Source organism: Chlorocebus sabaeus, chromosome 16 (genome assembly GCF_047675955.1).
Source record: "Chlorocebus sabaeus isolate Y175 chromosome 16, mChlSab1.0.hap1, whole genome shotgun sequence".
NCBI classification, from domain to species: Eukaryota; Metazoa; Chordata; class Mammalia; order Primates; family Cercopithecidae; genus Chlorocebus; species Chlorocebus sabaeus.
This window is the reverse complement of record NC_132919.1, coordinates 61,552,279-61,564,919: the sequence shown is the minus strand read 5'-3', so window position 1 is coordinate 61,564,919 and position 12,641 is coordinate 61,552,279. Positions and strand designations below refer to the sequence as shown.

At 46.0% G+C, this 12,641-nt stretch overlaps 1 long non-coding RNA gene across 4 annotated transcripts in view; it reads left to right on the top strand.

Annotated features, from left to right (window-relative positions):
- Window positions 1-10,299, top strand: part of LOC103243185 (uncharacterized) — a 53,218-nt gene extending 42,919 nt beyond the window's left edge. For 3 of the 4 annotated variants that reach the window (XR_012088860.1, XR_012088861.1, XR_012088859.1), the window contains 3 exons: window positions 52-141; window positions 4,170-4,254; window positions 9,921-10,299. This is a non-coding gene — a long non-coding RNA (uncharacterized lncRNA). Of the gene's footprint in view, window positions 1-51; window positions 142-4,164; window positions 4,255-9,920 lie in introns of all 4 variants that reach the window. The other variant, XR_012088862.1, reaches the window with a different exon arrangement.
- Window positions 10,300-12,641: the final 2,342 nt, after the last annotated feature.

The following is a 12,641-nucleotide window of genomic DNA, read 5'->3' as shown; positions in this document are numbered from 1 at the left end:
CGATTTCATTAAGTGACTGGTGTGAGTTGTGAAAAAGACAATTCCATTTAGGTTTGCAAGCTGCGTCCTGGGCCTGGAGACCAAGACAGAGATCCACGGACTGCAGTGCAGGCGGCCCGCCCCAGCTCTGAGTCACATAAGGTAACCCAGACAGCCTCCTACGAATTTAAAGCTCCTATAAGTTGCCCTTTCTGGATCTAAAGTGTGATATTTGAAAGTTAAAAACGTATCTTACACACATAGATCTTAAAAGCGTATCTTACACCACAACCTACTCACAGATGCAAAGGCAGTGGTCATGGTCTTCCATTGCTTGGGGTCCTGGGGCTAGGTTTGAGGTTGAATGTCAGGGTTTCCTTTGCTATAACCTCATTCTGCACCACGTGCTCTCTGTCAGCCAGGCAGCCAATGTGGACTTGGAGGCTGGCACCTGCTGGGCACTGCTCGAGGTACCAGGAACACAATGATGAGCAAAATGAGCATGGCTCCTGCCCTCAAAGTCCCTTGAGGCTAAGTGGCCCACCCAAGGGCAGCTTAACAGTGCCCAGCCTTGGGGAATGTGGGCTGATGGAGGACTGGGCCCACCACAAGGTACCTTAGGGTGCCCCCAGTCAAATATATCTACTTTTTTTTTTTTTTGAAACAGAGTCTCACTCTGTCACCCAGGCTGGAGTGCAGTGGTGCGATCTTGGCTCACTGCAACTTCCACCTCCCAGGTTCAAGCGATTCTCCTGCCTCAGCCTCCTGAGTAGCTGGGATTACAGGTGTGCACCACCACACCTGGCTAATTTTTGTATTTTTAGTAGGGCGGGGTTTCACTGTGTTGGCCAGGCTGATCTCAAACTCCTGACCTCAAGTGATCCGCCCCCGTCGGCCTCCCAAAGTGCTAGGATTACAGGCATGAGTCACTGCACCTGGCCAAATATATCTACCTTCTAGAGGAGCAAAGTTCCCTCAGCCAGCCAATGGCAGAGCTGCAGGTGAATGACATCAGACGGTGTCGACATCCCACCCAGCATCAGGGACTTACACGGGAAGTGCCTGAGCCTCTCTGCTCAGGGGGTTTTCTCTGGTTGTAGGAACATGACTGCCACACGTGGCCAGAGTACCAGGGAGTGGATGCCCCCTGGATCAACCTGCAAATGATAGTGAAAAATAGTTGCTTGATAAAAAGTACCCAGCTTCCTCCCCACCCCCCCGGGGGGGGGGGTGCTCTTCTGAGGGTGTTCTACGTTGTTTCTCCCAGAGGCTCCCAGTAGGGCAGAACTCAGGTGGCCCACAGGGGTTGCTGCTCGTGAATGAGCCCTGCGTTGCCCACCTTACTTGCCCCGTCCCACCTCCCCAGGCACCAGCTGCTTTCGGGGATCAATCTTCCCACCCATGCGAAAGGGTAGTTCAACTATTATCTCCATTTTACAGGTAAGGAAACTGAGGCTGGTAAGGACTAACACTGGAAGAACTGTTGACATGATACAGAAAAACTGGTCTCACTACAATTGTAGAAACATCATTATTTATTTTATTATTATTATTACTATTGTTATTTGAGGCAAAGTCTGACTCTGTTGCCCAGGCTAGAGTGCAGTGGCGTGATTTCGGCTCACTGCAGCCTTGACCTCCTGGGCTCCAGTGATTCTCCCTTCTCAGCCTCCCAAGTAACTGGGACTACAGGCAGGCACAACCATGCCTGGCTCATTTTTCTTTTTTTTTTTTGTATTTTTAATAGAGATGGGATTTTGCCATGTTGCCCAGGCTGGCCTCAAACTCCTGAACTCATGTGATCTGCCTGCCTTGGCCTCCCAAAGTGCTGCGATTACAGGCATGAGTCACTGTGCCCAGCCAGGAGAAACATAAAATTAAGACTGTGGTGAGAGGGAGCTTCCAATTCTACATGAAGAGTCGGGGTAGTCATCTATAAAGAGAGAGCCTTGAAGCTTGGAGGATCCTGAGGCTTCCGCTGGGCAGAGGAAGGAAGACCGTGGCTGCAGAAGCAGCCCCTGCCGAAGCACAGCGATGTATGAGTCTGGCGTGTCTGAGGGCACGCTGATTGCTGTTCGCTGAGCATAGAGTACAAGGGGAGTGTGAGGTGGGACAGGCAGGCAGGGATGGAAAGGAAAGGTCTATGCCTTACAAAGGTGGTGCTATTTTTCCCCAAAGAGCAGGTGAGTGAAGTGGCCAGATTTACATTCAAACGAGGACTCTAATATAAGCCAGAGGAATGGATGGGATATATTTCCTTCCCTGAGCCAAGAGAATTCACGCAGTGTCTTTCTGTGCTGTCTGCGACTCCAGTCACCTAGGAATGACAGCTTTCCATGGGGTCAGAGGGAGTGGTGCTGGTCAGAAGGCCCTTCTCCTGTGATTGTCGAGGCTTTCACACCTATCTCTCCTGTGATGTCCCACCCTCAATGCAGCCTTGTGTAGGTATGTCTACCAGCCAAGCTGATGCCAACCAGCCAAGCTGATGCCCACCTCTGATGCCTGGACTTGTTTAAAATGTGGTGGAGGCTGGGCATGGTGGATCATGCCTATAATTCCAGCACTTTGGAAGGCTGAGGCAGGAGGATGGCTGGAGCCCAGCAGTTTGAGGCCAGCCTGGGCAACAGAGTGAGACACTGTCTCTACAAAAAACAAACAAAACAAAACAAAAAAATTAGCCAGGTTTGGTGGTGCACACCCATAGTCCCAGGTACTCGAGAAGCTGAGGTTGGAGGATCGCTTGAGTCTAGGAGGTCCCGGCTGCAGTGAGCTGTGATTGCACCATTGCACTCCAGTCTGGGTGAAATAGTGAAACACTGTCTCAAAAATACATACGTAGATTTTTTTTTTTTTTTTTTTTTTAATGTGTAGAAGGAGATGAAGAATTCCCCTGTCCAGCGGCTCTGCCTGGGGGTGTTAGCTGGTGACACATAGTGAACTAAACAGCAGGGCTGGGCAACCTGCTGTGGCCTCCAGCACATGCAGGGCTCTTGTTTCAGCCTAGCCTCTCATTTCCTGTGTTCCCGCAGCCCTGACCACCTGGGGCGAGGTGGAAACATTTCCATCTGGACTTCTAAAATGCTTTCCTATTTGACTTAAGGAAAACTTGGGGATGTGCGGGTGTTCTTGCAGCAGATGGGGTTCCAGGAAGAGAGTTGAACTTAGATGAGGGCTACAGGAAGGAAGGGTCTTAATAAGGCTTGGGTGGAATTTAGAATTGCTTGTATCATTGGTTCATTCCTCCATGTAACGGACATTTATTGGGCATCTACTATGTGTCAGGTATAGTTAGGCACTGTAATAACACAGACTTCAGGACCTTCAGGACACAGTCCCTGTTCTCAAGTGACTTGTAGTCTAGTGGTAGGAGATGGCCACATGTATCAACTCAGTGGCATGGCGCAGGTGCCATGCAGACAGCTGGAGGGTAAAGAGGGTGCTTAAGTGTGGGCCTTTACTTTATCCTGGGTGGAATGTCAAGAAAGCGTTCTGAAAGATATGGTGGTGATTTCTCTGGGTCTTCAGGATGTGAGGCTGTTCTTAGGGCAGATAGGGTGCCAGGAAGAGGGTTGGGACAAAGGTAGAAGAGGAACGTGAACTTGACTTGGATCTATTGTGTGTCAGCTGTTGGTCAGAGCCAGATGGTGATGTCCAGTAGGCAATTATGTGTCTGGAGGCAGGGCCTGAAAAACCTGGGAGACACATTAAACGGGTCATTGAGAATGTAATAGAGATGAGAGACGTTTCTGAGGCTGGGTACAGTTAACAGGGCATATTAGACTTGGGCATTTGGACTGTGGCTGGCAGTGCTATAGTTGGGATGTGAGTTGCCTACTAAAAAAAAGAGCACAATGGTTTGGGGTCACTATTTACATCGCTGCACAGCAAACACATAATTACGATTGTCTTCCAGGAAGCCTGCTCTGGATTACAGGAAAGTTCTAGTCCCCGAAATCTTGTAGAGCGTGACGCCCACTTACTATGAGAAGAAATTGTGACTATGGGATGGATGGAATATTGAGACTATCACTTTCTGATACTTTTAGTGACTGTCTGAGTTCTTTAAAATGTTCAATGTCATACCTCACTCAGCTGGAATCTGAGAGGGGCAATGCTAGGCCTGTGATGAGGTCAGAGAGAGTCCAATGATGACGCTTTTTTTTTTTTTTTTTTTTTCCGACGGAGTGAAGTGGTGCGATCTCGGCTCACTGCAACCTCCGCCCCTGGGTTCAAGCGATTCTCCTGCCTCAGCCTCCTGAGTAGCTGAGATTACAGGTAACTGCCACCACACCTGGCTAATTTTTATATTATTAGTAGAGAGAGGGTTTTGCCATGTTGGCCAGGCTGGTCTCGAATGCCTGACCTCAGGTGATCCACCCGCTTTGGCCTCCCAAAGTGCTACGATTATAGATGTGAGCCACTGTGCCTGGCCCAGTGATGACCCTTTTGTGCAGCATTTGTTTGAGGCCTCAGGAAATAGTTGTGGAGAAGTCAGGATTCTGGGAGAACTGGGCAGCTGTGGTCTGGTCAACGGTGGTGGGGTGGGGTGGGGAGGTGACGGTATGGGGAAGGACCGGGGGTCTTCAATGTATCTCATGAAAGGAGATAGCTCAGAAGGGATGCACGCTGGACAGAAGAAGGGCTGGCCTGGAGAAAGGCCACAGCTGCACCCTTCCTGGGGAGCTTGAATATCAAGGTGGGTTTTCTCCCGTCGTGAGTGGACACCAAGATCACCTCTTGAAGACCATTCCGGACCCAAGGAGTCAGTCATATTTTTTGTAGTTTAGACTTATTACAATTTCAAAAGGAATCCCTTAAGTGAATTTGCATGGGAAATGGTTGGAGGAAGATTATTCTGTCCCCTCACGGGAAGACTCCTAAAAATGTTCACGACACAGACTCCCCTCTTCCCAGCAAATCCCTCCTTTGTGTAAAGAGACATCATCGCTGGAAAGCCCCTCTTGATTGTGCTTTTAGAAATAACTCCTGTTAATCTTCTTTGAGGGGTAGTTGCAAATTCTTCAGAGATTGATTTTTTTTTTTTTTTAAACACAAAGGGAAAGAAATAGAGTGACTGCCATTTTTATCAGAGAAGTTTAAATTTCTAACTGGCAAAGTAGGTACAACTCCACCATCCGCCATTTAGCTGCCTCTGCCTCACTACTAAGGAGATGGTTATTTCACCTGATGAAGTACTGTATTTATAATCTGAAAAGTTGTGACTGAAAGGACGAGGATGCTTTAAGCCTTGTCATCAGAAACTAGCATAACAGAGAGAGAGAGAGAGAGAGAGAGAGAGTGTGTGTGTGTGTGTGTGTGTGTTGGGGAGGAGGGGACCGTTGACTGCTGCTGAAAAGAATCACTCCAGCAGCCTTGGCTCTTCAGTCCCCTGGCCATCCCAGGAAGAGCAGGACCACCTCTCAGCATCCCCCAATACAGTCGGGGGTTGTGCCTTTGCTCCCCTCTCTGCTGTTGGCCTCATGGCTGACCCAGTGGCCAGAAACACTGCCAAGCCCTGACACTGCAGAAAGCCAAGGACTGTGGCTCCAAATCAAGCTGAAATGAATAGCTTTTGTTCCAAAACAATTCTGTGAGCCAAGAAAGTGTCCATGCAGATAAAGCTTGCAGTCAGTCTTGCACAAGGAGCCCCAGCCGTGTTTTGCATGCTGTCTGAGTGGCTGGCGCTGTGCCCGGAATGCTGAGTGGTAAGGCTCTCCTCAGAGCCTTCCCTGTGCACCTGATCTTGGCCCGTTTCTTGAGATTGTGGTTCAGCTGCAAATGCTTGTTTAGCAACAGAGATTGAAATAGGAAATCCCTTTCCTTAGTATTGGCATAAGACATTGTTCCATACTCTTTCCCTCCTTGGGAAGATTGGAGCCTTCTAGCTTCAGGAGCAGGCTGGCTGAGAGGGAGGGGGCAATTAGGATTTTTCTGATTCAGCTCTCTTCTGATATATCCAGGTTAGTCTACACCTCCTTCCTATCTACCTGGCCATATCATGGGCTCCTTCCCAAGTTCACTTTCTCTAGGAAGCATTTATTGACCATCTGTCTTAGTCCATTTTCTGTTGCTATAACAGAGTGTTTAAGATGGGCTAATTTAAAAAGAAAAGAAGCTTATTTGGTTCACAGTTATGGAGGCTGGGAAGACCAAGGGCATGGTGACAGCTTCTGGTAAGAATTTCTTTTTTCTTTGAGACGGAGTCTCGCTCTGTCACCCAGGTGTGCAGTGGCCCGATTTTGGCTCACTGCAAGCTCCGCCTACCGGGTTCACGCCATTGTCCTGCCTCAGCCTCCCTAGTAGCTGGGACTACAGGCACCTGCCACCATGCCTGGCTAATTTTTTGTATTTTTAGTAGAGATGGGGTTTCACCGTGTTAGCCAGGATGGTCTCAATCTCCTGACCTCGTGATCCACCCGCCTCGGCCTCCCAAAGTGCTGGGATTAGAGGCGTGAGCCACTGCGCCCGGCCCCTGGTAAGGGATTCCATACTGCATTATAACACGGCAGAAATGTGGAAGGGCAAGAGAGTGCATGCCAAAGAGACCTCAGGGCACTAACTCAGTTCCTTGGAAATGATCTCTCTCACAAACAGCATTAATCCATTTATGAGGCTCTACCCTTATTACCTAATTCCCTTTTAAAAGGCCCCACCTCTCAATACTGTTACATTAGTGACTAAGTTTCCAACACATGGACTTTTGGGGAACACACTCAAACCCATAGACGCAGCCTGTGATCACAGTCCCTTTTCAGCTCCTGTGCAATTAGGATCTGTATGATTCACATGAGACGCACTTTTATTCTGTGCTGTGCATTGATCATCTCTGTCTGTATACTTTATCACCCCAGCTCCCAGAGGACAACGAGTATGCCGTTTATTTGTAGCAGTCATACCACTGGATCCATAAAAAGTATTCAATTAAATCTCTCTCTTTGCATTAGGTTGTCTAGCTGAGTTTTTCTTATGTGTCTTTACTGACTGGTCCCTAGAAGGCATATGGTGACAACGATAACTTCTATCACTAACACTCTCACCCTATTGTCACTGTTCCTATATTGCCCATAGGGATTATACAACTATTTCACACTCATTATTTTCATTTGATCCCAACCACCCGTTTAAATAGATGGAGCAGATATTAGATGTTTTTTTCCCTAGTGGATGAAAATACTAAGGTTCAGAGAGGTCAATTAACTGGCCCAGTGTCACACAGCTGACATGATCTATTTTTCAATTTCACGGAGGCTAGAAAAACCAGTGATCTCATTCAGAGGACGGCTACGTGCATATATGTTAAAAGGACTTTGTGAACTGAGGGCTCATACAATGCTGCATAGAATTATGATTAATGGCAGAAAAATAGCTACTGCAAGATTGAAACAGTTCAATGAAGACAGAGCAGTATGTATGGATGGCTCTGGATTTTATTGATAGGAGCCAAAGAGTTGATTGCATTTGAGGGGCCCTCCGGGTGCAGATGTGTAGCAGGCAGCGGGAGGTGACTCTGAGGAGGGTGGCAAGGACAGAGTAAATGGGTGAGGAATGACCTTCATTCTTACTGTAGGTCTCCTGTATACCCTGATATTTCCTATCTCCATTCCTTTGCTTCTCTTGTACCCTCATCTTGGGATGCCTCTCCTCACACCAGAGCTTGAGGCTGTATTTCCAGTTGTCTCCTACACATTTCTGTGTATGTGTTCCAGAGCACATCACAAACAAGTTTTTCTCTTTCAAAACAGGCTGCTTTCTTTTGTGTTTCCTATTTTAGATACTGACTACCACTATTGGCTTGGCAGAGGGGTAGGAAATCTTAGAATCATATTCTCTTGCCTTCACCAAATTGTATATATTATCAACTAAGTTTCAAGCACACAAACTTTTGGGGGTCACATTCAAACCACAGGACCATCCCATGATTGCTGTCCCTTTTGAGCTCCTGTGCAATTAGGATTGCAGTGTCTAAGTACACGAGACTCATCTATAGTGCTTCTAGTGACCATATTCTCTTACTTTTCCTCATTGCCTCTGCCTGAACTACGCTCTCTCCTGCATGATTATTTCCCGCTGATACAGAAAGGTTTACTCCTCCTTTTTCTCTGCTTGGCCATACCATGGGTTCCCTTCCAAGTTCACTTCCTCTAGGAAGTATTTGTTTTTGTTTTTTTTTTGAGACGGAGTCTCGCTCTGTCGCCCAGACTGGAGCGCAGTGGCCGGATCTCAGCTCACTGCAAGCTCCGCCTCCCGGGTTTACGCCATTCTCCTGCCTCAGCCTGCCGAGTAGCTGGGACTACAGGCGCCCGCCACCTCGCCCGGCTAGTTTTTTGTATTTTTTTTTAGTAGAGATGGGGTTTCACCGTGTTAGCCAGGATGGTCTTGATCTCCTGACCTCGTGATTCGCCCGTCTCGGCCTCCCAAAGTGCTGGGATTACAGGCTTGAGCCACCACGCCCGGCCAGGAAGTATTTCTTTATCATCTGTCTTAGTCCATTTTCTGTTGCTCCAGCAGAATACCTGAGACTGGGTAATTTACGAGGAAAAGAAGCTTATTTGGCTCACAATTATGGAGGCTGGGAAGTCCAAGGGCATGGCTATAACCAGCTCATTGGTCTTTCATCTCTGCATGCCCTCCTTTTTTGCATCTATAATTTTGCACATCTAAAACCATCTATAATTTTGCAGAACAAGGCAAACTCTGCTGCTCCTCCATGAGAGCTTCCATTTGTCTATGAATGGCATTGAAGACCTGCTGTGTCCTGGATCTATTTGCTCTCCCCTGCATACCATGCAGTTTTACCCTTTCGTGCCTTTGCACGTGCTTGTTCCTCAGCCTGAAATGCTCCTTTTCTCTGGAGCAGAAGCAGCAACTTCTTGCCAAATAGCCTATGTTCTCTGAGTTAGAATGAATGGGCCATGAGCAGAAGTGTTGTGTGGGTTTTCAGGCCGAAGCCTTGAAGGGCAAGTACCAATTCTCCATGTTTTTCTCTCTTCCCCTGCGCAGTGATGGAGCACATGTGATGGAATGAGAAAGTCTAAATGGTAGCGGCCTAGACAGCTGAGTCAAGACATCAAGGGAGGGCCCTGGACACTGCCCAACTTGACTTAGCATTTTCTTTTCTTTTCTTTTCTTTTCTTTTCTTTTCTTTTCTTTTCATTTTTTTGAGACAGAGTCTTGCTCTGTCGCCCAGGCTGGAGTGCAGTGGCATGATCTTGGCTCACTACAAGCTCCGCCTCCCAGGTTCATGCCATTCTCCTGCCTCAGCCTCCCGAGTAGCTGGGACTACAGGTGCCCGCCACCACGCCCGGCTAATTTTTTGTATTTTTAGTAGAGACGGGGTTTTCACCATGTTAGCCAGGATGGTCTCGATCTCCTGACCTCATGATCCACCTGCCTCGGCCTCCCAAAGTGCTGGGATTACAGGCGTGAGCCACCACGCCTGGCCGACTTATCGTTTTCTTAAGAGAGAGAAACCCTTGTTGGGTTAAACCTGTGTTACCACAGCATAATCTAAATTATCCTGAGTAATGCATTCTTATTTTCTGCCAGTTAAAAATCTTTATCTTTTAAGTATCAGCTTAAATACTCTTTCTTTAAAAGCCTTCCAGAACCAACCCACCCCTAGCCAGAACTGATGTCTTTTCTTTATGCTTTCACAGCCTGTGTAACTTACATCTATTTGACACTTAATGAATGGTATTGTGGTCGGTCATGTAGAGTTAGTGACACAATGAGTAAGAGTATGAATTCCAAAGCCAGACTGACTGGTTCACATATCAGCTCTGTCATTTACCAGCAGTGGGACTTTCGATGAGTTACTTAGACTTCCAGAACTTAGGTTCACATTTGTCTTTCCAGAACCTACCAGAGTGTCTGACACAATAATTATATTAAATATGTCAATGATGATGTTAAACAATACCTCCTTCTTTTTTGTCTTGCAGGTTGAACCATCAGTATAAAACATGCAGAACCAAAGATAGTGACCAAAATCCAAAGCCAGAGGGTCCCAGAAATCAGAAGGTCTTACAGCATAACAGGTAGTGCAGGCCGTGGCTCAGGCTAGGCATGGAAGAGACTGCAGTTCTCTCCTACAAATCAATCTAGACTGGACGGACAGAACTCCAAAGGAGGAAAGAAAACTGAATCTGATGTTACTTCTTGAAACCACATTTTCTGAAGTCACCATTTTTATGTATCTATCAACTCATCATTTTTATGTATATATCAATATGATTTTATGATCTTATTTTTTCCTACTAATGTGATGAATTCCCTTGATTGATTTTAGAATATTAAACACTTTTGTATTCCTGGAATAAATCCTAGATGGATGCTTGATTTTTTCTAATTCCTTAGCAAAAATGCTAATATTTTATTTAGGATTTTGCATCTATATTCACAAGTGAGAGTTTTTTTCCTCTCCTGACACCAACCAATTCTCCAACACAAACTGAGTGTCCTACAATTCAATTCAATTCTGACACTAACTACCCAGAGTTAGCATTAGCCTCCACAGATTTAAGGCCTCAGTCGCACAAGATTGTCCTAATCAGACCCCAGTTGCAAGTCCCGGGCCACCCATACTTCTGGGCAACTGGTTATAATTTGGGGGTTCTTATGACCACCTCCCACAGGCTTGACAATTTGCTAGAATGATTAGTGAAATGCAAGAAAGTGCTTAATTAATATTACTGGTTTATTACAAAGGATACAATTCAGGAAGAGCCAAATGGAAGCGATGCATGGAGCAAGGCAAGGGAGAATGAGCCCAGAGCTTTCCTGCCCTCTTCGGGCACGCCACTCTCCCAGCACTTTGGTGTGTTCAGCAACCTGGAAGCTCTCTGAACCCCATCATTTAGAGGTTTTAATGGAAGTTTCATTACATAGGCATGATTTTTTTTTTTGAGATGGAGTCTTACTCTGTTACCCAGGCTGGAGTGCAGTGGCACCATCTCGGCTCACTGCAACCTCCACCTCCTGGGTTCAAGCGATTCTCCTGCCTCAGCCTCCCGAGTAGTTGAGACTACAGGTGGACACCACCATGCCCAGATAATTGTTGCATCTTTAGTAGAGATGGGGTCTCACCATGTTGGCCAGGCTGGTCTTGAATTCCTGACCTCAAGTGATCCGCCTGCCTTGGCTTCCCAAAGTGCTGGGATTATAGGCATGAGCTCTACATAGCCATGATTGATTGAATCATTGAACATTGGTGATTACTTCAGTCTCCAGCCCCTTGTCCCTCTCCCCTCCCCAGAAGTCAGTGGGTGGGGATAAAAGTTCCAACCCTCTAATCATGCCTAGTTCTCCTTTTTTTTGTTTTTTGGTTTTTTTAAAAATTATTTATTTTTCTTGGCATGCAAAATAAGAGCTATTGTCTAGGTCTTTCTGGTGACCCCTTCATCCCGAACTAACTAGAAGCCTCCAGCCACTAGTCATTTCATTAGTATACAAAAGACACTCTTGCCACTGTGGAGATTACAGGAGTTTTGGGAGCCATGTGCAGGGAACCAGGAACAAAACCCAAATATTTATTTTTTCTCATCCCACAATGATTGACATTGGTCTGTAATTTTTTTTTCTTGTAATATCCTAGTCCAGTTTTTCTATCAGGTTATGGCCATATAAAAGGAGTTGGGAATTATACTCTGTTTTTCTATTCTTTGGTAGAGTTTGTGCAAGTTTATGCAAGATTGCTATTATTCTTTTTATTTTTTAAAGACAGGGTCTCACTCTGTCACCCAGACTGGAGTGGCAGTGATGCCATCACAGCTCATTCACTATAACCTTGAACTCCTGGGCTCAAGCAATCCTCCCACCTAAGCCTCCTAAATACCTGGGACTCAGGTGCATGCTGCCATGCTCTGCTAATTTTTAAATTTTTTATAGAGGCAGTGCCTCACTATATTGTCCAGGCTGCTCTTGAACTCCTAGACTCAAGTGATTCTCCTACCTCAGCCTCCCAAAGTGCTGGAAGTATAGGTGTGAGCCACCACGCACAGCCCATGATATTATTCTTTAAATATTTGGAATAATTAACTGATGAAGTCATCTCCGGTTTGGAATTTTCTTTGTGAGCAGCTCTTGAATAGATTCCATTTTATTTATTAGATATTGACTATTCAGATTTTATTTTTTTATGTGGGCTTTGGAAAGTTATATTTTTCAAGGAATTTGTCTATTCTATCCAAGTTGTCAATATTTGGGTGTGAAGACAATAATATTCTCTTATCTTTGTTATATTTGTGGGATCTGTACTGATATTCCTTTCTAATATTGAAAATTTGTCTTTCTTGTTTCTGTTGATCAGTATTGTTTGGAGTCTATCAATATAAACAATATTTTCAAATAACCAACTTTTGATTTGGTTGATTTTTCTCCATTGTATATGTGTTTTCTATTTCTTTTCTTTCTTTCCTTTTTTTTTTTTTTGAGATGGAGTCTTGTTCTGTTGCCCAGGCTGGAGTGCAGTGGCATGATCTCGGCTCACTGCAAGCTCTGCCTCCTGGGTTCACGCCATTCTCCAGCCTCAGCCTCCTGAATAGCTGGGATTATAGGCGCCCGCCACCATGCCCAGCTAATTTTTTTGTATTTTTAGTAGAGACGGGGTTTCACCGTGTTAGCCAGGATGGTCTCGATCTCCTGACCTCGTGATCCGCCCGCCT